This window comes from Saimiri boliviensis, chromosome 6 (assembly GCF_048565385.1).
Source record: "Saimiri boliviensis isolate mSaiBol1 chromosome 6, mSaiBol1.pri, whole genome shotgun sequence".
Lineage (NCBI taxonomy): Eukaryota > Metazoa > Chordata > Mammalia > Primates > Cebidae > Saimiri > Saimiri boliviensis.
In genome coordinates, this window is record NC_133454.1 from 30,823,162 (window position 1) to 30,846,119 (window position 22,958).

Consider the following 22,958-nt stretch of genomic DNA (forward strand, 5'->3'; position numbering starts at 1 on the left):
TCTGAAGGGTGAGATACACTGTAATACAATAATAGCAGCGGACTTCCATAATCCACTTTCAACAATGTACAGGTCATCAAGACAGAAAATCAATAAGAAAACTTGAACAACACTTTGGACCAAATAGAACTGACGTATATGTTTATAAAATATTCTATCCCAGAGCAAAAGACTACACATTCTTTTCAAGCACACAAAGAACATTCTCCAGGATAGATGATATGTTAATGAATAAAACAAGTCTTAACAAATGTAAGAATATTAAAATCATATTAAGTATATTATCTAGCCATAATGGAGTGAAAGTAGCAATTGGTTATAAAAGAACTTTCAGAAAACTCACAAATACACAAAAATTAAGCAATATGCTCCTGAATAGCCAGTGGGTTAAAGAATAAATTCAAAGAGAAATAAATAAGTATTTTGAGAAAATTAAAACTAGAAGTACAATGTAACAAAACTTATAGAATGCAGTAAAAGCAGTTCTAAGAAGAAAGTTTATAGCAATAAATGCCTACATTAAAAAAGAAGGAAGATCTCAAATAAACAACTTAGCATTACAACTGAAGGAATGGAAAAAAGAACAAACTAAACCTAAAATCAATAGAAGGAAAGAAATAATAAAGATTAGAGCAGAAATAAATGAAAGAGAAATAAATGAAAGCAGAAAGACAATAGAAAAAATCAATGAAACTAAGAGGTGATTCTTTGAAAAGTTGAACAAAATCAACAAACTTAACTAGACTAAGAAAAAGAGAGAGAAAACTCAGTATCAGAACTTGAAAAAGGACACATTACAACTGATATCACAAAAACACAAATTATTATAAGAAACTACCATGAACAATTAATAATACGCCAACAAATTGGATAACCTAGAGGAAATGGAAACATTCCTAAAAACGTACAATCTACCAATACTAAATCAAGAAGATATACAAAATTGGAATAGATTAATAAGTAAGATGTTTGAATCAATAATTTAAAATCTCCCATCAAACAAAAGCTCCAGAACCAAATGGTTTCACAGCAGAATTCTACCACCAAATATTTAAAGAAATAATACCAGTTCTTTCAAAAACTTGAAGAAAGAATACTTCCAAATTAATTATCTGAGACCAGAATTCCATTGATACCAAAGCCAGACAAGGACACTACAAGGAAAGAAAATTACAGGCCAATGTCTATGATGAACATAGATGCAAAAATCCTCCAACTAGCAAACCAAATTCAGCAGCACATTAAAAAGCTAGTATACTCTAATCAAGTGGGATTTATCTCTGGGATGCAAGGATAGTTCAACATTTGCAAATCAATGGATGTATACACCATACTAACAGAATGAAGGATGAAACCATATGATATCTCAATAAATGCAGAAACTTCATAAAAGAAAATTCAATATCCTTTGACGATAAAAAACTCTCAACAAATTAGATATAGAAAATATATCTCAATACAATAAAGGATATATATGAAAAGCCTAACACTAACATGGTACTCAATCATAAAAAGTTGAAAGCTTGGCTGGATACTGTGGCTCATGCCTGTAATTCTAGCACTTTGGGAGGCCAAGGAAGGCAGATCACCTGAGGTTGGGAGTTCGAGACCAGCCTGGCCAACATGGAGAAATCTTGTCTTTACTAAAAATACAAAAATTAGCTGGGCATGGTGGTGAGTGCCTGTAATCCCAGCTACTCAGGAGGCTGAGGCAGGAGAATCACTTGAACCCGGGAGGCAGAGGTTGCAGTGAGCCAAGGTTGTGCCATTGTATTCCATCCTGGGCAACACTGCGTCTAAAAAAAAAAAATTTTTTTTTTTTTTTTTTTTTGAGACGTAGTTTCGCTCTTGTTACCCAGGCTGGAGTGCAATGGCGCGATCTCGGCTCACCGCAACCTCCGCCTCCTGGGTTCAGGCAATTCTCCTGCCTCAGCCTCCTGAGTAACTGGGATTACAGGCACGTGCCACCATGCCCAGCTAATTTTTTGTATTTTTAGTAGAGACGGGGTTTCACTATGTTGACCAGGATGGTCTCGATCTCTTGACCTTGTGATCCACCCGCCTCGGCCTCCCAAAGTGCTGGGATTACAGGCTTGAGCCACCGCGCCCGGCCTCAAAAAAAAAATTTTTTTTTTTTTTTTTTTTTTTTGAGACGGAGTTTCGCTCTTGTTACCCAGGCTGGAGTGCAATGGCGTGATCTCGGCTCACCGCAACCTCCGCCTCCTGGGTTCAGGCAATTCTCCTGCCTCAGCCTCCGGAGTAGCTGGGATTACAGGCACGCGCCACCATGCCCAGCTAATTTTTTGCACCTTTAGTAGAGACGGGGTCTCGATCTCTTGACCTCGTGATCCACCCGCCTCGGCCTCCCAAAGTGCTGGGATTACAGGCTTGAGCCACCGCGCCCGGCAAAAAATTTTTTTTTAAAGCTTTTCCTTATAGGAACAAAACAAGGATACTCACACTCACCACTTCCATTCAAAATAGTACTGGAAGTTCTAGCCAGAACAATTGGACGAGAAAAAAAAATTTAAAAAGGAGAAGTGAAATTGTTTGTTTGCTGATGACATTATCATATATAAAGACTCCACCAAAACATTGTTAGAACTGATAAACTAATTTCATAAAGTTGTAGGACACAAAATTAAGCCCCCAAAATCAGTAGTGTTTCTTTATTCAAACAAAAAATATTATCTGAAAAAATTATAAAATCAATTTCATTCACACTAGCATGAAAAAGTACATAGGAATAAATTTATCCAAGGAGTTGAAAGATCTGTTTATTGAGAACTATAAAATATTTATGAAAGAATTTGAGGACAACACAAATAAGTTTTGTCTGTTCACGGTTTGGAATAATTAGTATCATTAACACGTCTATACTCTCCAAAGTGATCTACAGATACAGATACAAACAATCCCTATGAAAATTCCAATGTCATTCTTCACACACACACACACACACACACACACACAATCCTGTCATTTGTATGGAATTGCAAAAGACCTTGAATAGCCAAAGCCATCTTGAACAAAAAGAACAAAGCTGGGGGCATCACACTTCTTCACTTCACAAAATCTATTCCAAAGCTACTATAATGAAAATAGAATGGCACTGGCATTAAAAACAGACACATTGACCAATGGGACAGGATATAAAGCCTAGAAATAATCTCACATATTTATGGTTAATTGACTTTCATCAAAGTTGCAAAGAGTATATGATGGAGAAGAAACAGTTTCATCAATAAATGATGTTGGGAAACTGGACATCGAAAGCAGAATAAAATTGAAACTTTTTTTTATATCATATTAAAAATTAACTCAAAATGGATTAAGTATTCAGACATAATACCTGACACTCTAAAACTACCAAAAGAAAACATCAGGGAAATCTCCACAACATTGGTCTGGGCAAAGATTTCTTGAATATGACTCCAAAAGTACTAGCAGCAAAAGAAAAAATACACCAATGAGATTGCATCAAACTAAAAAGGTTTGGCACAGCAAAAGATGCAAATGATGGAGTGAAGAGACAACCCACAGATTGGGAGAAAATATTTGCAAATCATACATCTGATAAGATACTAATATTCAAAATATGTAAGGAACTCAAGCAACTTAATAGCAATAAAGCAAATAATTCAATAAAAAATGAGCAAAGAACCTAAATAGACTCTCTTGTAAGAAGATATACCAATGGTTAATGCATATATGAAAAATTCTCATAATTAATCATCAGAGAAATGCAAATTAAAACCACAAGGAGATATCATCTTGCACCTGTTAGAATGGCTATTGGTGAAAAAGACAAAAGATAATGAGTGTTGGTAGGGGTATTATATATACCACATTGGCCAAAGGAACCCTTAGCATTGTTAGTGGGGATGTAAACTAATACAGCCATTATGGAAAAACAGTATGGAAGTTCCTCAGAAAACCAAAAATAGAATTACCATATGATCCAGCAAACCCACTTCTGGGTGTATATCCAAAGGAATTGAAATCAGTGTGCTGAAGAAATATCTGCATTCTCATGTGCATTGCAGCATTATTCATAATAGCTAGGATCTGACAGCAACCTAGATGTCTAGCATCAGATGGATGGGTAAAGAAAATGTAAGTATATCTACATAATGAATGTGGAATACTATTCAGCCTTAAAAAAGAGAGAAATCCTCTTATTTGCAACAACATGGGTGAACCTGGAAAACATTATGCTAAGTGAAATAAGCCAAGCACAGAAAGACAAATATCACATGATCTCACTTATATGTGGAATCTAAAAATATTGAACTCACAGAAGTGGAGAGTAGAATGATGGTTACCAGAGACTGGGGGAGAGGGGTGGTTGGGTAAAGGGGAAATGGTGATCAAAGTATAGAAAGTTTCACTTAGACATAAGAAATAAGCTTTAGTAATCTATTGCATGGAATGGTGACTATAATAAATAGTGTATTGTATATTTCAAAACTGCTGAAAGAGTAGATTTTAAATATCTTCACCACAAAAAAAATGATAAGTATGTGAGGAATGGAATTAGCCTGTTTTAATTATTTCACAGTAAACATATATCAAAACATCATGTTGTACCTCACGTATGTATACAATTATTATATATCAATGAAAAATAAAACTAAGAAAAGAAATGTATTATCTCATGGTTCTGGAGGTTAGAAGTCAAAGACCAAGGTATTATCAGGGCTGGTTCCTTCTGAGGTCTGTGACAAAGAATCTCTTCCCTTTACTTCTGGTGGTTTGCTGGAAATCACATTCTCTGTGCTGTGGAAGCATCCCTCTGATCTCTGCCTGCATCTTCACATGGTATTCTCCTTGTGTGCCTGTCTGCCTCCACATTTCTCCTTTGATAAGGATACCAGTCAGATTGAATTAGGGCCCACCCTAATCACCTTCTTTTAACTTGTCTGCCTCTGTAAAGACCCTCTTTTCACATAAAATCATATTCTGAGATGCTGAGACTCAGGATTCCAACACATCTTTTTGTGTAGGGCACGAGTCAATAGCCCTACTCTCACTCCTTGCCAAAGAGCAAGGGTTTGGGGAGCTGGATTTTAGTGGAACTCCATGGCTACAGCCATATGCTGCAGCTAGAGAGAGCACGTGCACAAGCAGGAGCTTAGAGGACAATGGGCCCATGGACTAAGAAACATTTCAGGGCTAGGCGTGGTGCTCACGCCTGTAATCCCAGCACTTCGCGAGTCCAAGGCTGGCAGAGCACGAGGTCAAGAGATCAAGACCTTCCTGGCCAACATGGTGAAACCTCATCTCTACTAAAAATACAAAAATTAGCTGGGCATGTGCCTGTAATCCCAGCTACTTGGGAGGTTGAGGCAGGAAAATTGCTTGAACCAGGGAGTTGGAGGTTGCAGTGAGCTGAGATCACGCCACTGCATTCCAGCCTGGTGACAGAGTGAAACTCTGTCTCAAGAAACAAGAAAGAAAGAAAGAAGAAAACATTTCAGAAAATCCATTTCAAAGCACATGTTAAAGTTTCATTATAGTCTTGTTGCATATGAAAAGGCCACAAGAAGGCCAACTCAAAGATTCACTTTTGGCAGGGACATTTTATAGGACAAGTGAATGATGGATCATTATTAAACTAACATGCAAAAAGAAACAATTTTTTTCCCCTTAAACAATTGTCTAAACACCGAGACAAGTGACTGACAGAGCAGGTGGATGGGTGGATGATTAGATTCCCAGAAAAAATCTTAATCTTATTAAAGTTAATCAGAAAATTGATTGTTTTATCAGGAAAGCTCATTTCTTCCCAGAAGCAGATTTTGAATTACATCAACTAAAAATGTTCAGTCCTAGACCAGATTTAGAATGCCTTTTCTCTTATAAGGATTCAAACCTTTTTGCCCTCTGCTGACATCTGGGCTCCATTCTAAGGATTCCATGTCCCAGTGGCATCAATTTGTTTTGTAGAAGTATCACAGAAGCACCACCATAGAAGAACCTTTTGTAAATCCTCTCTTCACTCTCCAAGAAATGGGAATTATTCTTTCTTTGCAAAACCCAGACTTCTTCCTTGGACCCTGTATGATTGTCCTCACCTTATCTCAGAAAGACCTCTTCTTGGCTCACTCCCCTCCATCCACATTTCTCTTCTTCAGAGCTGTCAAGCTCTTTCGTGTTTTGGGGCTTTTCCATTTTCTTGTCCCTCTGCCTGCAGTGTTCTTCCACAGAGTCGGCTCCTTCTCACATTTGGGGCTCAGTTCAATGACACCTACTCACAGAAGCTTTCTCCAACCAAATTACCTGTCTCGTTTTATCCTGTTTAACTCGTCACAGCACTTAGCAGCACCCACCCTTTGTCACTTATTTATGCCTTTTTCTCTTGTCTGCATTCCTTACCAGATTGTTAGATGCATATAGGCAAGAAACCTGTCTGTATTGTTCACTCCAGTGGCCAAATAATCTGTAACATATAGTAGACTCTCAATAAATTGTTCGTGAACGTTGAAATGTTGAATTTGTCAGGGTTATCGCCGAGTTTAAAATGAGGAAACTGAGGCCGGGCGCGGTGGCTCAAGCCTGTAATCCCAGCACTTTGGGAGGCCGAGGTGGGTGGATCACGAGGTCGAGAGATCGAGACCATCCTGGTCAACATGGTGAAACCCCGTCTCTACTAAAAATACAAAAAATTAGCTGGGCATGGTGGCACGTGCCTGTAATCTCAGCTACTCAGGAGGCTGAGGCAGGAGAATTGCCTGAACCCAGGAGGCGGAGGTTGCGGTGAGCCGAGATCGCGCCATTGCACTCCAGCCTGGGTAACAAGAGCAAAACTCCGTCTCAAAAAAAAAAAAAAAAAAAAAAAAATGAGGAAACTGAGGCCAGCACAAAAAGATTAAATGCCAATTTATTCAGCTCCTGGGCAAGGTTCCGTGGTCCCAGGGAAAGAGGTCAGGGAAGTCACGCCTGATTCTTCTGGGTGTGGAGTTTTATAGGGAGTGAAGGTGTTTGATTGGTTGCGGGGAAACAGGGCGTGGTCGGAGCAGGCTGCTATTGGTAGGTAGGCGGGATTTTCCAACGGCGGGCTAGGTGCCGAGTGCAGAGCTTAGTGTTGAGTGCAGAGGGGTTTTCCAAGGCGGGCTAGGTGCCGAATGTGGAAGTGGGCGGTTCTGAGCTCCCAGCGAGGCAACCGGCCTTACAGAATTCATATATATTGTGAACACTACAAATATATGGGGGACTGTGGCTCAGAGAGTTGGGTAATTGACATAAGATCACACAGCTTTAAGTGGTGGAATGAAGAAACTAATTTGACGAACTCCAAACCCTCTACTCTTCTCACTCTTCCTCTTTGTCTTGTTTATCTCTTAACCTTCAGGGTATTCAACCCTTCTTTGGTGTTAGATATCCTCATTCTGTGGGCTTGACCTTGAAAGAGCTAGTTTCCCTTGACCTAGAGCACACAAATCCCTTCTGATGCTTTGGGTCTCCTGGATAGCCCTCTTGGCTCCAAGCTAATGGCCCTTCCTTCCAAAGCACAAGATGTTCACTGAGCAGCCCCAAAGCAACTCTTCTTCCCCACCTTAGAAGCTCTTCATTCCACACTTGTACAACAATCATCAAACACATCCTCCAGGCCAGGTCTGTCCTAGGAGCTACGTTGCTGTCCTTGCTACTGAGGCTTTCTTCTCTGCACTGCTTCATCAGATTAGTTTCTCTAAACACAAAAAGTTCAATAACATTTTCTGTCTTTTCTCTTATCAGCCCTTTTCCTGCAGAGTCTCAGGTCCTGCTCACACCTGCCTATTCCTCTCCCTGGATTAGGCAGAAAACAATCTATTCTAGTTCAGTACAAGCATTAGCATATCAAAAACTCCAGGTTACCTTGTGGTTACTCCCACTCTGTACAGCACTTGAGACTCAAATCCAAACAGATGTTGAGGCAAATGATTGCATATATTAAATTTCCACATAAGGTACCTGGTTTGATACAGACACACAAGCCCTACAACAGAATCTCCCCAACATTTCTCTGCAAAGTGCAACCCAAAGGTACTGAGGAGGCAGGTTGGACTTGCCTGGCCTTGCCTTCTCTCAGATGCTAGTCCAGGACAAATCTAAAATTAGCCATACTCCCTCCCACTGCTAAAACTCAGCTGGAGCAGCAGCAGCATGGGGCCCAGCTACTTTTAGAAACCATCTCTTTGTGGCTTAGTGCTGAGCAACAGAAACAGGTGATGGAAACTGGGTCCAGAAAGAAGAGCTGAATCAAGTTTAGAAGCTGGAATCAGGATGTCAGATCCAGGGACCAGGGATGCAAATCCAGGCTGATGTGATCATGGTCGGTCAGGGAGAAACAGCTCAGAAACAAGCCAGAACTGTCCATAGCTCTGACACAATGCTCTTATTACACAGGAGGTGAGGAGTGCAGAAACAAAAGAGAGAAGATGTTTATGGGTACACACTGTGTGCCAGTTGATTTATATATGGCATCACATTAAGCCTCATTAGTAGGTATTATTATTATTATTGTTATTATTTTTGAGATGGAGTCTCACTCTGTCACCCAGGCTGGAGTACAATGGCGTGATCCTGGCTCACTGCAACCTCTACCTCCCAGGTTCAAGCAATTCTCCTGCCTCAGCCTCCGAAGTAGCTGGGATTACAGGCATGTGCCACCACGCCCAGCTAATTTTTGTATTTTTAGTAGAAACGGGATTTCACTGTGTTGGCCAGGATGGTATTGAACTCCTGGCCTCATGATCCACACGCTTTGGCCTTCCAAAGTGCTGGGATTACAAGCATGAGCCACCGCGCCCGGCCGTAGTTACTATTATTTTGCCTTTTGTACTGTTAACTAAATGGAGTGTCAGAGATGGTCAGCAACTTAGCTAATGTCATACAGCTAGTAAACGGCAAAGCAGAGATTCAAACCTTAGCCTATTTAACATAAAGCATGACACTTTTCTCTATGTTGTCTCCAAGAGTAGCAGGGAAGGGGATTTCAAATGCACCCACAACCCAGGAGAATGGCCCACCAACTTACGTCATCAGTATTTCTCACCCTGGGTCATATCCTAATCACCTGAGGAGCCTGGAAAGAGATACTAGTTTTTAGGCCTCATCACTTAGAGGTTCTGAGTTAATTATTCTGTGGTGAGGCTTTGGAATAGCTATTTTGCAATATTCACAGAGATTCTTTTGTGTGGCTCAGGTCAAGAATCACACCGTATGCTTTGTGGTTGTCCAGCTCTCCTGGGCAAGCTGGAGAAGTAGGATGGCCATGGATATTTATATTTAACTCACCTGGGTTCCACAGCAGATAGACAGAACATCTGGCCAGTCACGGCACATTTCCACGGAAGCTTCTCTGGTTGAAGATGGTCTCAAATTCTGAAGTCAGGTTAGGAATTAAAACAGCATTCCTACAAAGAAAGAGCAGAGGCTAGGAGCATGGGATCTTGGGATTTTATAAAGCAGAAATGTTCAAAGAAGACAGGAATAAAATAAGCATCACTTGTCATTCTGACATATCACTGTACCCCTTTCTCCAACCTGCTGCTAGAAACCTCCATGAAAAACAAGAGTCCCTCAATGTGGCTGATGGGGCTCCACCAAGATGAGCCCACCTCTGATTGCACTCAGGGGTGTCTGCCCTGAGAGGCTTAGCTCACATGTTGGCACCTAATTTTGTATATTTGCTGTCCTTTTGTTTCTAATTGTTTCATGTTTATTGCCTCAAATACTGTCCTGTCTGAACTCTCTTGGAGGACAGGATCTGTGCCATGTAGGAGATAGAAAATGACATCTGAAAACCCTCTGCTATCCTGGCTATTACATCTTTAGGTCCTCTTGAATGCATATTGGAGTCATCTTGAGACCTTTAAAAAAACACAAATGTGTGTGTCCCAATCCCTGCGAATATGATTTAATTAGTATGGGTTGTAGTATGAGCATGAGGACTTTTCAAAGCTCCTCAGGTAATTCTAATGTATACTCATTTGAACAATAACAAAACACTATGTGGAAAAAAATGACAATGGTATGTCTGAGAGGGAAAAATGCGTTGACTTGATTTATTTTTGCTAATTTTTATTCTCTATGTATCTATATTGATTATTTAATTTTTAAAAGGAAAACTAAAACAAAACTTAGGCTGAATGAAGTATTCCTAAGTGGTCTACTTTTTCTGGGATAGATCAGTGACACTAGGTTTGAATGGATCCTGGTTAGACACTACTCTCACTCATTCACTAATTATTGAGTGACTGCTATGTTCCACTTGAGAGATAATAGGCATGTAAGAATGAATTTAACAAGCATAATCCCTGCTCTTCAGTTAGTGGGAATATTAGCCATCAAACAAGCAAAGATTGTACTCTAACTTCAAGGAGATGCTCTAGTAGGTACAAACTTCTCAGTATTATACATTGTTTTGTAAGTAACTATAAAAAAAAATTGCACCTATCTGGTCTATACTTCCCATCCCATGCCCAAGGCAGAGAGTACTTATTGATTATGTCATTCTTTTCTGCAGAAGCTCTGTATCCCTTTCAGCACTACTAAGAAAGGGGTGAAATGTAAGATAATTCATAGCAAAAAGCTATAAATAATTTTGTTGAGGATAAACTAAGTGACTTAAAATATAACTGGAGCCTTTGGTATGTCCACATAGCTCTTTTAAACCAAATCTCTGTAGATAACAACTATAAACTCTGGACAAAATATGAGAACAACTGGTTGAAGACACTGGAAAGAGAACAAAAGCAAGCAGAAACTAGAGGAGAAATAACAGTTGGGAGAAGAGTACGTTTTATGAGGTGAGTTTTCTGATTTATAGCTTTTAGTGTAAGAACAGGGCCCTGTGTGCAATATACAAGGCAGAGAAGAAGCCTTACATTTCATGAATAAGCTCTGCTCAGATATCTAACTGAACTCTGAGACACATGTAAGGAACAGACTTTAAGAAGCCCAGCTACGGCTTAAAGAAATGAAACTAACATTTCAGTTGCTACCAGGAGAGAGAGAGTTTTGGAGTTTGCGTTCACACTTTAAAGTCCTAATTAAAGAAAAGTCAGTACTCCTTAGGAGAGCATGACAGAATTCAGGCGTTTTACAACATATCATTCACTATAACAAGGATATGCTCCAGAAGTATCCAACATAAAGCAAAACAGGAAAACATGACTTGCTTAAGGAGAAAGAGATAGGGACCAACTCCAAGATGACTGGAATTAGCAAACAAGAATTTTTAAAAAGTCATTGCAACCATGCTCAAGTACATAAAAGAAAATATGTTCATAATAAATATAGAATATAGAAAATCTTAGCAGAGATATAGAAATTATAAAAAAGAACCAATGAGAATATGAGAACTAAAAAAGACAATATCTAAAATAAAAATTCAGTGGATGTTCTTGACTGCACAAGGGAGATGAAAGAATAAAGTGTCAGTGGACTAGAAGATTGATTAGCAGAAAGGATTCGGATAGATCAGCAGAAATGATCCAGACTGAGAAACAGAGATTTAATAGTAATAAATGTGCAAAAACTTAGGGATCTTTGCAGCTATCCTAAAAGGTCTAATATGCATATAATTGAAGTTCCAGAAGGAGAGGAGACAGAATGACCCAGAAACTAATTTAAATAAATAATGGGTGAAAAGTTCACAAATCTGGTAAAAGGCATGTATGTGCAGATTCTGAAACCTTAAGAAACACCAGGGAGGATTAATATCAAAAACAAAACAAAAATAAAAACACCTAGGGATATCATAGTCAAATTGCTGCAAATAAATCACAATAAAATGAAAAGTCAAAGAAAATGACATTGCATGAATCAATTCAAAATCCACTAAATTATTTCATAACCACTGCTATCTCGTCACAAACAATGGGGCCCAGAAGGCAATAGATCAACATCTTTAAAGTGCTGAAAGAGAAAAACCTGTCAACCAAAATTTTATACCTAGTGAAAATGTTCTTGATGAATAAAGGTTAAATAAGACACCTTTAGAACAATTTTTCACTGGTGGACTTGCATAGCATGGAATGCTGGGTAAAGTAAAACAAAACTCAATAGAGACTTGATTATTCAGGAAAGAGTAAAATACATTAGATCGTAAATATGTGTAACTGCCAAGTACTATTATCCTGCTTAATTTACTTAAAACATGATTACTTTAAGAACAAATATGACACATTGTATACTTTATAAAATATGTAAAGAAGTACATGTGATAAGGATAGCATAAAAGATGAAGAGGGGGCAGTCAATGAACCAAATTGGTTCCAAATATTTCTACATATTTATATGATTTGTACAAATTGGTTCCAAATATTTCTACATATTTATATGATATTAACTCCCAGGAAACTGTGAAAAGCAGAATATGTATATATAGACACATTCCTTAAAAGCAACCACTAAAGATGTAATGCAAAGAGGTATGCCTTAAAAGCCCCTAGATAAATTAAAATGGAATTTTAAAATATATTTAATCCAAAAGAAGCCCAAAGGGAGAAACAGAGGGACAAAAAGGCAAAGAAGCAAGCAAAAAACCAATAGTAAATTTGGATTTAAGTCCAACTATATCTTGGACATCAATCCAACCATGTCAATAATCACATTAAATGATAATTAATTAAACATACCAAATGAAAATAAAATATCATTAAAATGAATTTTTTAAAAAAACACCAACTCGATTATATGCTGTCTGCAGGAAATCCATTTTAAACATACAACCACCAATAGTTTAAAAGTAAATGGAGGAGCCGGGCGCGGTGGCTCAAGCCTGTAATCCCAGCACTTTGGGAGGCCGAGGCGGGTGGATCACGAGGTCAAGAGATCGAGACCAGCCTGGTCAACATGGTGAAACCCCGTCTCTACTAAAAATACAAAAAATTAGCTGGGCATGGTGGCGTGTGCCTGTAATCCCAGCTACTCAGGAGGCTGAGGCAGGAGAATTGCCTGAACCCAGGAGGCGGAGGTTGCGGTGAGCCGAGATCGTGCCATTGCACTCCAGCCTGGGTTAACAAGAGCGAAACTCCATCTCAAAAAAAAAAAAAAAAAAAAAAAAAAAGTAAATGGAGGAAAAAATAATACTGTATGTATAGTAAGCATAAGAAAGCTGATTGGCTCAGTCAGGCGTGGCGGTGGGCATCTGTGGTCTTAGCTACTAAGGAGGCTAAGGCAAGAGAGTCACTTGAACTCGGGAAGGGGAGATTGTAGTGAGCCAAGATCGCGCCACTGCACACTCCAGCCTGAGTGACAGAGTGAGACTCTACCTAAAAAAAAAAAAAATTTTTTTAAATAATAAAATAAACTAGACTTTAAAATAGAGTGTATTAACAAAAATAGAGGGACATTTTATAATAAAAAGGTCAATACATCAGGAAGAAATAACAATAATAAATGTGTATGTATCCAATAACAGAGATTCAAAATAAATCAGAACTTCACAGAATCAAAAGGAAAAATAGACAATGTCACAATTACAGATGGAGAATTTAACATCCTACTCTCAGCAACTGATAGAACAATTGAATAAAAACGCTGTGATGACATAGATCTGAGCAACACTATTATTGTGAGTTAAATTATGTCCTTTTAAGAAGATATATTGAAGTCCTAACTCTCCAGTTCTTCAGGATGTGACATTATTTGGAAATAGGACTTTTACAGAGGTAACAAAGTTAAAATGAAGTCGTTAGAGTGGGAACCAGAATTAATGCTTATTAAAAAGAGGAAATTTGTGCCGGGCGCGGTGGCTCAAGCCTGTAATCCCAGCACTTTGGGAGGCCAAGGCAGGTGGATCACGAGGTCAAGAGATCGAGACCATCCTGGTCAACATGGTGAAACCTCGTCTCTACTAAAAATACAAAAAATTAGCTGGGCATGGTGGTGCGTGCCTGTAATCCCAGCTACTCAGGAGGCTGAGGCAGGAGAATTGCCTGAACCCAGGAGGCGGAGGTTGCAGTGAGCCGAGATTGCGCCATTGCACTCCAGCCTGGGTAACAAGAGCGAAACTCCGTCTCAAAAAAAAAAAAAAGGAAATTTGGTCACAGGTACAAGGTGTGGGAGGGAAGATATTGTGAAGACATACTGGGAGAAGGCCATGTGAAGATGAAGGCAGAGACTGGACTGATGAAGCTGCAAGCCAAAGAATGTCAAGGATTACCAGCCATGACCAGAAGCTAAGAAGGGTAAGGAAGGATTCTACCCAAAACCTCAGAGGGACATGGCTATGTTGACACCTGATTCTGCTGTCAAAAAAGGGATTGCAGAACCCACGAAAGGGTTCTTGGATCTTAGGCAGGAAGGAATTCAGGGCAAGTTGCAGAGTCCAGTGAAAAGAGGCGGTTTATTGAAAGCTACTCAGCTACTAAGTAGGGCGTCCTCAGAAAGCAAGCAGAAGAATGCACCATCTTACCATCTTTTTTTGAAGGTTTTTTTTTTTTTTTTTTTTTTTTTTTTGAGATGGAGTTTCGCTCTTGTTACCCAGGCTGGAGTGCAATGGCGCGATCTCGGCTCACCGCAACCTCCGCCTCCTGGGTTCAGGCAATTCTCCTGCCTCAGCCTCCTGAGTAGTTGGGATTACAGGCACGCGCCACCATGCCCAGCTAATTTTTTATATTTTTAGTAGAGACGGGGTTTCACCATGTTGACCAGGATGGTCTCGATCTCTTGACCTTGTGATCCACCCGCCTCGGCCTCCCAAAGTGCTGGGATTACAGGCTTGAGCCACTGCGCCCGGCCTTTTTTTTTTTTTTTTTTTTGAGACGGAGTTTCGCTCTTGTTACCCAGGCTGGAGTGCAATGGCGCGATCTCGGCTCACCGCAACCTCCGCCTCCTGGGCTCAGGCAATTCTCCTGTCTCAGCCTCCTAAGTAGCTGGGATTACAGGCACGTGCCACCACGCCCAGCTAGTTTTTTTGTATTTTTAGTAGAGACGGGGTTTCACCATGTTGACCAGGATGGTCTCGATCTCTCGACCTCGTGATCCACCCGTCTCGGCCTCCCAAAGTGCTGGGATTACAGGCTTGAGCCACCGCGCCCGGCTTTTTTTGAAGTTTTTATTTGCTTTAACTTTTCTTAAAGTTATAGAGGGGTTTTTGTCTATGTAAAGACTACACTATGTCTACATGTAGGTGGGCTGACAGCATAACAAAATATATTAGTCTATTGATTTAAAGAAAACCGTCCTTGACATTTTAGTGTGTTAAGTACACAAAAGCATAACTATATTTATCTTGAAAGCATATATTTTTATGGGTATTGGGACATCTGGACCATTTGTTGTTGTAGGAGTTTGTCCTTGCAGGCATTACCAAGCTGCTTTCTTAGTAGTAAACATCTTAGGACCACGGGTCATGATTGACAAGGAATGTGTCTTGCTTGTTTTAAGATGGAGTTGATTTTAAAATGGCATTACTCTGGCTCTCCCGGGCTCCTGCTTCCCTAACAATTTAAGACTTTCAGCTTTTAGAATAGTGAGACAATAAGTTTCTGTTGTTTAAGCCACTCAGTTTGTGGCAATTATATGGCAGCCCTAGAAAACTAATACAACTATCAATCAATTTGACCCGATTGATATTTATAGAATACTGCACCCAACAACTTCAGGATACATATTTTTTAAGTACACATGTCGTCAAGATAGAACATGTTCTGGGCCATAAACTTAAAAAAATTGACATCATACAGAATATGTCCTCTGGCCATAAATTAGAGATGAATAAGAGATTTTTAAAAATCCTAAATTAAACAACATCAAAATAATCCATGGATTAAAAATAAAATCATAAGGAAAGCTAGGAAATATTTTGAACTGAAAGATAATAAAATACATTTCACAACTGTGGGATGCAGCTAAAGCAGTGCTTAGGAGGAAATTTTATCTTTAAATCAAATAATATATTAGAAAAGAAGCAACTCTAAAGCCAAAGATGCAAGACTTTACCTTAAGAATCTAGAAAAAGGAGCTGGGCGCAGTGGTCAAGCCTGTAATCCCAGCACTTTGGAAGGCTGAGGCGGGTGGATCACGAGGTCAAGAGATCGAGACCATACTGGTCAACATGGTGAAACCCCGTCTCTACTAAAAATACAAAAAATTAGCTGGGCATGGTGGAACGTGCCTGTAATCCCAGCTAGTCTGAGGCAGGAGAATTGCTTGAACCCAGGAGGTGGAGGTTGCGGTGAGCCGAGATTGCGCCATTGCACTCCAGCCTGGGTAACAAGAGCAAAACTCCGTCTCAAAAAAAAAAAAAAAAGGAATCTAGAAAAAGAAAAGCAAAATAAACCCAAAGTAATACAAAAAAAGAAAAAAAAAAAAACCAGAAAAAAATTAACAAAGCTGGAAGGTGTATCTTTGAAAAGTTAACAAAGTTGACAAATCCTTAGGTAGATTGATCAAGAACATTCAGAAATCTATGTTATTAACACTAAAGAATAATGAAGAAAAATAATATAGTTACTTCAATAGATGCAAAAACTTTAATAAATTCAATGCCTATTTATGATTAAAACTCAGGATATTTGAAATAGAAGGTAACTTCCTTATTTTGATAAAAAGCACTTACAAAAGACCTTCAGCTAATATCATACTTAATTGCAAAATACTGAACACAGTTTTCTGAAAATTGGGAACAAGGTGAGAATGCCCAATCTCACCACTTTAACATTTAACAGGAAGACTTACACATATTTAAAAAATCAAAACCAAAAGGCATATAATTCAAAATGGAAAAAGTAAATGTAAAACTATCTCTATGTTAAATGACATGAATATTTACACAGAAATTCCTATTATATTTATGTAACAACTACTTACCTATTAAATGAACTTAGCAAAGTCACAGGATATCACATGAATATACAAAGGTCAGTTGCATTTTTATGTATTAGCAGCGAAGAGTTGGACAGTTAAATTTTAAAAATAATTTTATATTAGTGTCAAAATCAAAACATCTGGTAATAAATTTATTGAAAGGCATGCAAAACCTCTATATTAAAACAACAATATAGCCGGGCACGGTGGCTCAAGCCTGTAATCCCAGCACTTTGGGAGGCCGAGACGGGTGGATCACAAGGTCAAGAGATCGAGACCATCCTGGTCAACATGGTGAAACCCTGTCTCTACTGAAAATACAAAAAATTAGCTGGGCATGGTGGCATGTGCCTGTAATCCCAGCTACTCAGGAGGCTGAGGCAGGAGAATTGCCTGAACCCAGGAGGCGGAGGTTGCGGTGAGCTGAGATTGCGCCATTGCACTCCAGCCTGGGTAACAAGAGTGAAACTCAGTCTCAAAAAAAAAAAACAAAAAAAAAACAAAAAACAAACAAACAAAAAAACAATATATTGCCAAATAAAATTGAAGATATAAATCAATGGGGAGATAAATCATGTTAATGAATTGAAAAACTCAGTATTGTTAAGATAGTAATAATTACCAAATTGATCTAAAGATTCAATAAAATCATAATCATAATTCTACTATTCTTTTTGGTCAAATCTGACACAATGATTCTAATTCTAACAACCTCAAATATTCAAAGAAGTCTTGATAAAAGAAATTTAAGTTATATGATGTATCAGTCTGTTTTCACACCACTATAAAGAACTACCTGAGACTGGGTAATTTATAAATAAAGGAGATTTAATTACATTACAGTTCCACCAGCTGTACAGAAGCATGGCTCAGAGGCCTCAGGAAACTTACAATCATGGCAGAAGGTGAAGGTGAAGCAGGCACATCTTACCAAGGCGGAGCAGGAAAGACATAAAAAGGGAGGTGCCATACACTTTTAAGCAATCAGCTCTTGTGAACTCACTAACTGTCATGAGAACAGCAAGGGGGAAATAAGAGGGAAATCTGCCCCCATGATCCAATCACCTTCCACCAGGAACCTCCTCCGATTTGACATGGGATACTGTTGCATGTCAAGACTTACCCTACAGCTATAGTAATCAAGATAGTGTGCAACTGGTATAAAGATCAACAAACAGACTGATGGAAAGAATAAGGAACCCAGAAATAGAAATAGACACATACGTATACATTTATTTTAATTTCAACAAAGGTGCCAAAGCCACCTAACTGGAAAAGGAAGTCTTTTCAGCAAATGGTGTTGAGATAACTACATTTTATGTGGAAACAAATTAACCTTGCTTTAACGTATACCATCCACAAAATTTAATTTGTGATGAACCATAGACCTAAGCATAAAAGCTAAAATTTAAAAAACTTTTAGAAGAAAATATAGGAAAAAATCTTTATGACTTTGGGGAAAGTAAAAACCAAAAAAGCAAAAAATTTATAAATTAGATCATTAAAATTTAAAGAAATGAAAAGAAGCACAGAAACATCATTAGGAAAATTTATAGACAAACCACAGGACAGAATAAAATATTTGCAAAACTTACCTTAAAAAGTATTGGGTGTCTGGCTGGGCACAGTGGCTTATGCCTATAATCCTCACACTTTGGGAGGCCAAGGTAGCTGGATTGCTTGAGCTCAGGAGCTCAAGATTAACCTGGGCAATATAGCAAAACCCTATATCTACCTAAAAACACAGAAACTAGCTGGGTGTTGTTGGATGTATCTGTAGTCCTAGCTAATCAGGAGGCTGAGGTGAGAAGATCACTGGAGCCCAGGAGGTCAAGGCTGCAGTAAGCTATGATCATGCTACTTCACTCCTACCTGGGCAATAGAGTGAGACCCTATCTCAAAAAAGTAAAAAAGTATTGGTATCCATGATATACTAAGAACTTCTAAAGCAATAATAAAATAATTTAAAATTTTTATAAAAGGTAAAAAAATTTGGATACTTCACGAAAGATAATAAATGAATGGTCAGTAGACACATGAAAAACATTAAATATCTTTAGTTGTCAAGGAAATGCAAATTAGAACCACAATGAAATACCATTCCACATCTACCAGTGTGGCTAAAATTAAAGGCTGACAACAGTAAATACTGGTGAGGACATGAAGCAATTAAAGCTCTTATACATTGCTGGTAGGAGACGAAAATTGCATAACAATGTTGGAAAAGATCTTGCAATTTCATATAAAATTAAATACATAGGTACCCTAAGAACCAACAATTTCACTCTTACGTATTTACCCAAGGGATCTGAAAACAAATGTTCACTGGGACTTGTGCAAAAATGTTCATATTAGCTTTATTCCTAACAGCTCTAAGCTGGAAGCCCAGGTATCCATTAGTAGAATAGTGGCATATTCATAGAGTAAAATACTATTTACTATTCAGCAATGAAAATAAACCAGCTTCTGATATAAGAAACAACATGGATGAATGAACCCCCAAAACATGCTGACTGCACAAAACTTTCCACAATAGAATACCAATTGTGTGGTTCTATTTATGTAAAATACTAAAACAGGTGAAATTAATCTGTGGTGAAAATCATCAGAAGACTGGTTATCTCTTGGGATGTTGAGGTATGAGTTTGCTGGGAAGGGACATAAGAAATCTTTCCAGAGTGATGGTTATGTTCTGTATCTTGATGGGAGTTTGGTTTGCATAGATGTATGTGTCTAGTGGAACTCCTGAATGATACATTTAAGACACGTGCATTGCACTGTATACAAATTTTATTTGAAAATAAACAAAGAAATTATAAATAAATATTGAACTCTGGCTAATAATATTGAAGTATTATTAGGGGGGATATACTCATGTCTAAAACTTATTTTGAAAGACAATAACAAAAATGATTAAATGAGTTGCTGGATGGTTAGAGAAATGAGTAGAGAATCAACGTGGGATAAAACTAATGTGGTAAAATGTTAACTGAAGAAATCCAGTGGTAAGTATATAGGTGTTCTTTGTAAAATTCTTTCTTTTTTAATTGTATTTTAGGTTTGGGGGTACATGTGAAGAACATGCAAGATTATTGCATAGGTACACACATAGCAGTGTGATTTGCTGCCTTCCTCCCCATCACCTATATCTGGCATTTTTCCCCATGCTATCTCCCCAACTCCCCACCCCCCACTGTCCCTCCCCTATTTCCCCCTGACAGACCCCAGTGCGTGATGCTCCCCTTCCTGTGTCCATGTGTTCTCATTGTTCAACACCCACCTATGAGTAAGAACATGCAGTGTTTGAGTTTCTGTTCTTGTGTCAGTTTGCTGAGAATGATGGTTTCTTCTTTTGACATTTCACTAAGTCTGAAAATTTTAATAGACTTTTGAGGACAAAAAATCAATTGAAGACATTTGGTAGATTACATATTAGATTGAGTCCTGGCTTTAGGAAAAGACATGAAGTCTAGCTTATAGGCAAAGGAGGCTCCTAGGTCCAGCAGTTGGCCTTCTTTGCTCCATTCTACCTTTGGCAATGAACCTGGAGGCTGAGACAAAGCAAATAACCAAGTTCTTTTCCATTCCGCAAGACCCACTGGCTCATGCTCTCTCCAAATGCCTCTCCAACAAGATGGTGACTTTAAGCATTCTCAGCAGATCTATTCTAGAGACCTGGAGTGGAAAAAGTCACCAGTCACTCTGTCTCTGCTGAGCACCTACTGTATGGTTCTCTCTGTTCTGAGTTTCAAGGACATTATGATGAACCAAATAAAAATGACTCCTGTCTTCATTGCTCTTAATATTGATGAAACGCTGCCCCTCTTCTACTTCTATTATTATTCACACCCCAAAGAATTACAAGTTCACTTTGTAAGCCATTTTGACCTTTCTTAAATCTGTGATTTCAAAAATCTCTTTCTCACGTTGGATCTGAATACCTTTATCTAAACAGAAAGGGAATTTTTTTCTTGTTTAACCTCTCTGGAGTGAAATTTGACACAAATAAATCTCAAAGCCTCAAAATAGCTCAACAAGAAATTAGATACAAGCCTAATGACCCAGAGTCACCTTATACTCTCCAGAAGTAAAAAGGCTGGGAGAAAGAGCAGCTGGCCGCTAAGCTCAACCCTCTGCCCCACTTCCAGCAGAGATCACACTCATTATCATTCCTTTCCCTGGCACCCCTGCCAGAACTCTTGCCCAGAGTTTAGACCAAGGACTTGGCATCAAGAGTAGGTTCTTGGCCCACTGGGTAGCTTGAAATGACCTTGAATCCCATGGTAGAAATCCAGTTGCTACAGCCTCACCTTTAACCTGCAGAGAAAAATCCTGTCTCTTTCCCCAAAACTTTCTGTTAGAATGCAGGCATGTTTTATGCTGATATGTTAATATTACAAATGACCTCATATTGAATGAGTGCTATTATATCCAACAAAAAGAAAATAAAGATTGGTTGCATTTTTGAGAAAGGCTGTTACAGTTTTTACTATAGCAACTAATCTCCTTTGCTTAACTGAATATTTTTCCCTTTGCAAAATCCAGTCACCTGTTTGTCACCTTTGTTTGCTTACAAATTCATAGCTCTGAAACTTTCTTAGCAAGGTGGTTATTTCCAGCTTCTTACTGCCCCTCCTCCAGACCAAAATACCTTTGCTTCTTCTTCCTCCCTGCCTCCACTTCTCCGATAATTTTCACCTTTCAGAAAGTCTAAATACCTGTTTTCCTTCCCTAGAGTTCTGTTTTTTTTTGGGGGGGGGATGGGGGTGGATATAATGATATGACTCGAGGAAATAACTGCATAGTTTTTCTCTCCCTGGTGCCAGTTAAGGCAATTGGTGCCTTAGGATTTTCTGAAGCTCTTTGAAAACAACAGGGTTAGTCAGATTCCAGTGATTTACCTTCTGAAGGCTGAGCATGTTGGGGCAATGGCTGCATAATTTGGATGGAGTCATCACTGATGAAGCAGAGTTGGCTCAGCCAGGCAGCACTCGCTGCTCTTTTTAAACTCCACGGCACCAGGGATGAAGTCACCTTTCTTCTTTTGAAAAGAACACATTTGCTCTGTGAGTCCCTGCCACTTCTGTTATAAGTTAGTATTTTTTCCACTGCTGGTCACCAGGACTTCTCACAGGTAAGAAAACTGTTATTTAGTGGGTTTCACTCTAGGGAACCTTGACATGAGGGGAGACTTTGGAAGGCATCTATGGGCAGAGTTGAAGTTAGATCAAGAAATACTCAATTGGGTGGAGGGGATAGCTGGTTCCATGGCAGCTAATCCCCACCTGGTAGGGTGGCAGATCATGGCTAGGCAAAGTCAGTTTTGAGCTGCTGTGGTGGGCTCTCTCAGTGGCCATGGGAATCTAACCTGGGTTTGGCATTAGGTGCCTATTCTAAGAGCTGTGTTATGAACATGTTAGTGAAGAAGCTATAAGTGGTCTCCTTTGGGCTAGAGCCATCCATACACCCTTTGCCTTCCTACTGACTGGCTTTGTGTTCGGGTAGACCATTAGAGGATTGATCCTAATAAATAAAAGGTGATGTGCAGAAAAGCAGCTCTCTGGAGAGCCTTGGTTTGCTGCTTAGCTGGCATGAATGCTTACTTTCTTTCTCAGGAGTGTAGCAGGAAACAAAGGGGCCCAGGATCCCTGTTCTGACATGCAGGTACCTTGTTCAAACAGTGGCTGTGCTGCTGCATGTAAGGCAAAAGTGTACAAACACATCTTAGTGCCTATTTCTATGAGTTCTTCCAAGAAAATGTACATGAGATCTGAGACCTCTCTCTCTCTCTCCCCGTGTGTGTGTGTGTGTGTGTGTGTGTGTGTGCGTGTGTGCGTGCGCGCGCATGCGCAGGCAGACCCTGTGCTCCTAGAGACCACTGAGATCTCCCTGCAACACTTTCTATGAGTTATGTGAGTCTCTGTCACTGATTGAATGATACTACAGGATGATAAATGGCTTTTGGAAAGAGAGTTGAACCACTGTCAAATGAAAACTTTGAGAATTACCGAGCCCTTTATTTCTTGGCACAGAACCCTACGACATATAGTATTTGGTATGTTTGGCACCATCATCTATAACCTATATAGGGAGCAAAGACTCTCATTTAGATAAGAGATATTTGCTTTGTTTTCCGTGCAATTGCATCCTGG

At 39.1% G+C, this 22,958-nt stretch overlaps 2 protein-coding genes across 2 annotated transcripts in view; one reads left to right on the forward strand and one right to left on the reverse strand.

The window, feature by feature from the left end:
• LOC104650443 (apolipophorins-like) overlaps nt 1-22,958 on the reverse strand; it is a 183,447-nt gene that overhangs the window by 126,171 nt on the left and 34,318 nt on the right. The window contains exon 2 of the mRNA XM_074400437.1: nt 9,283-9,401. The gene's annotated coding sequence lies outside the window, so the exon portion shown is untranslated. The remainder of the gene's footprint in view (nt 1-9,282; nt 9,402-22,958) is intronic.
• The window catches only part of AMOTL1 (angiomotin like 1), a 170,431-nt gene continuing 169,328 nt past the window's right edge, over nt 21,856-22,958 (forward strand). Inside the window, exon 1 of the mRNA XM_039471276.2 lies at nt 21,856-21,940. The gene's annotated coding sequence lies outside the window, so the exon portion shown is untranslated. The remainder of the gene's footprint in view (nt 21,941-22,958) is intronic.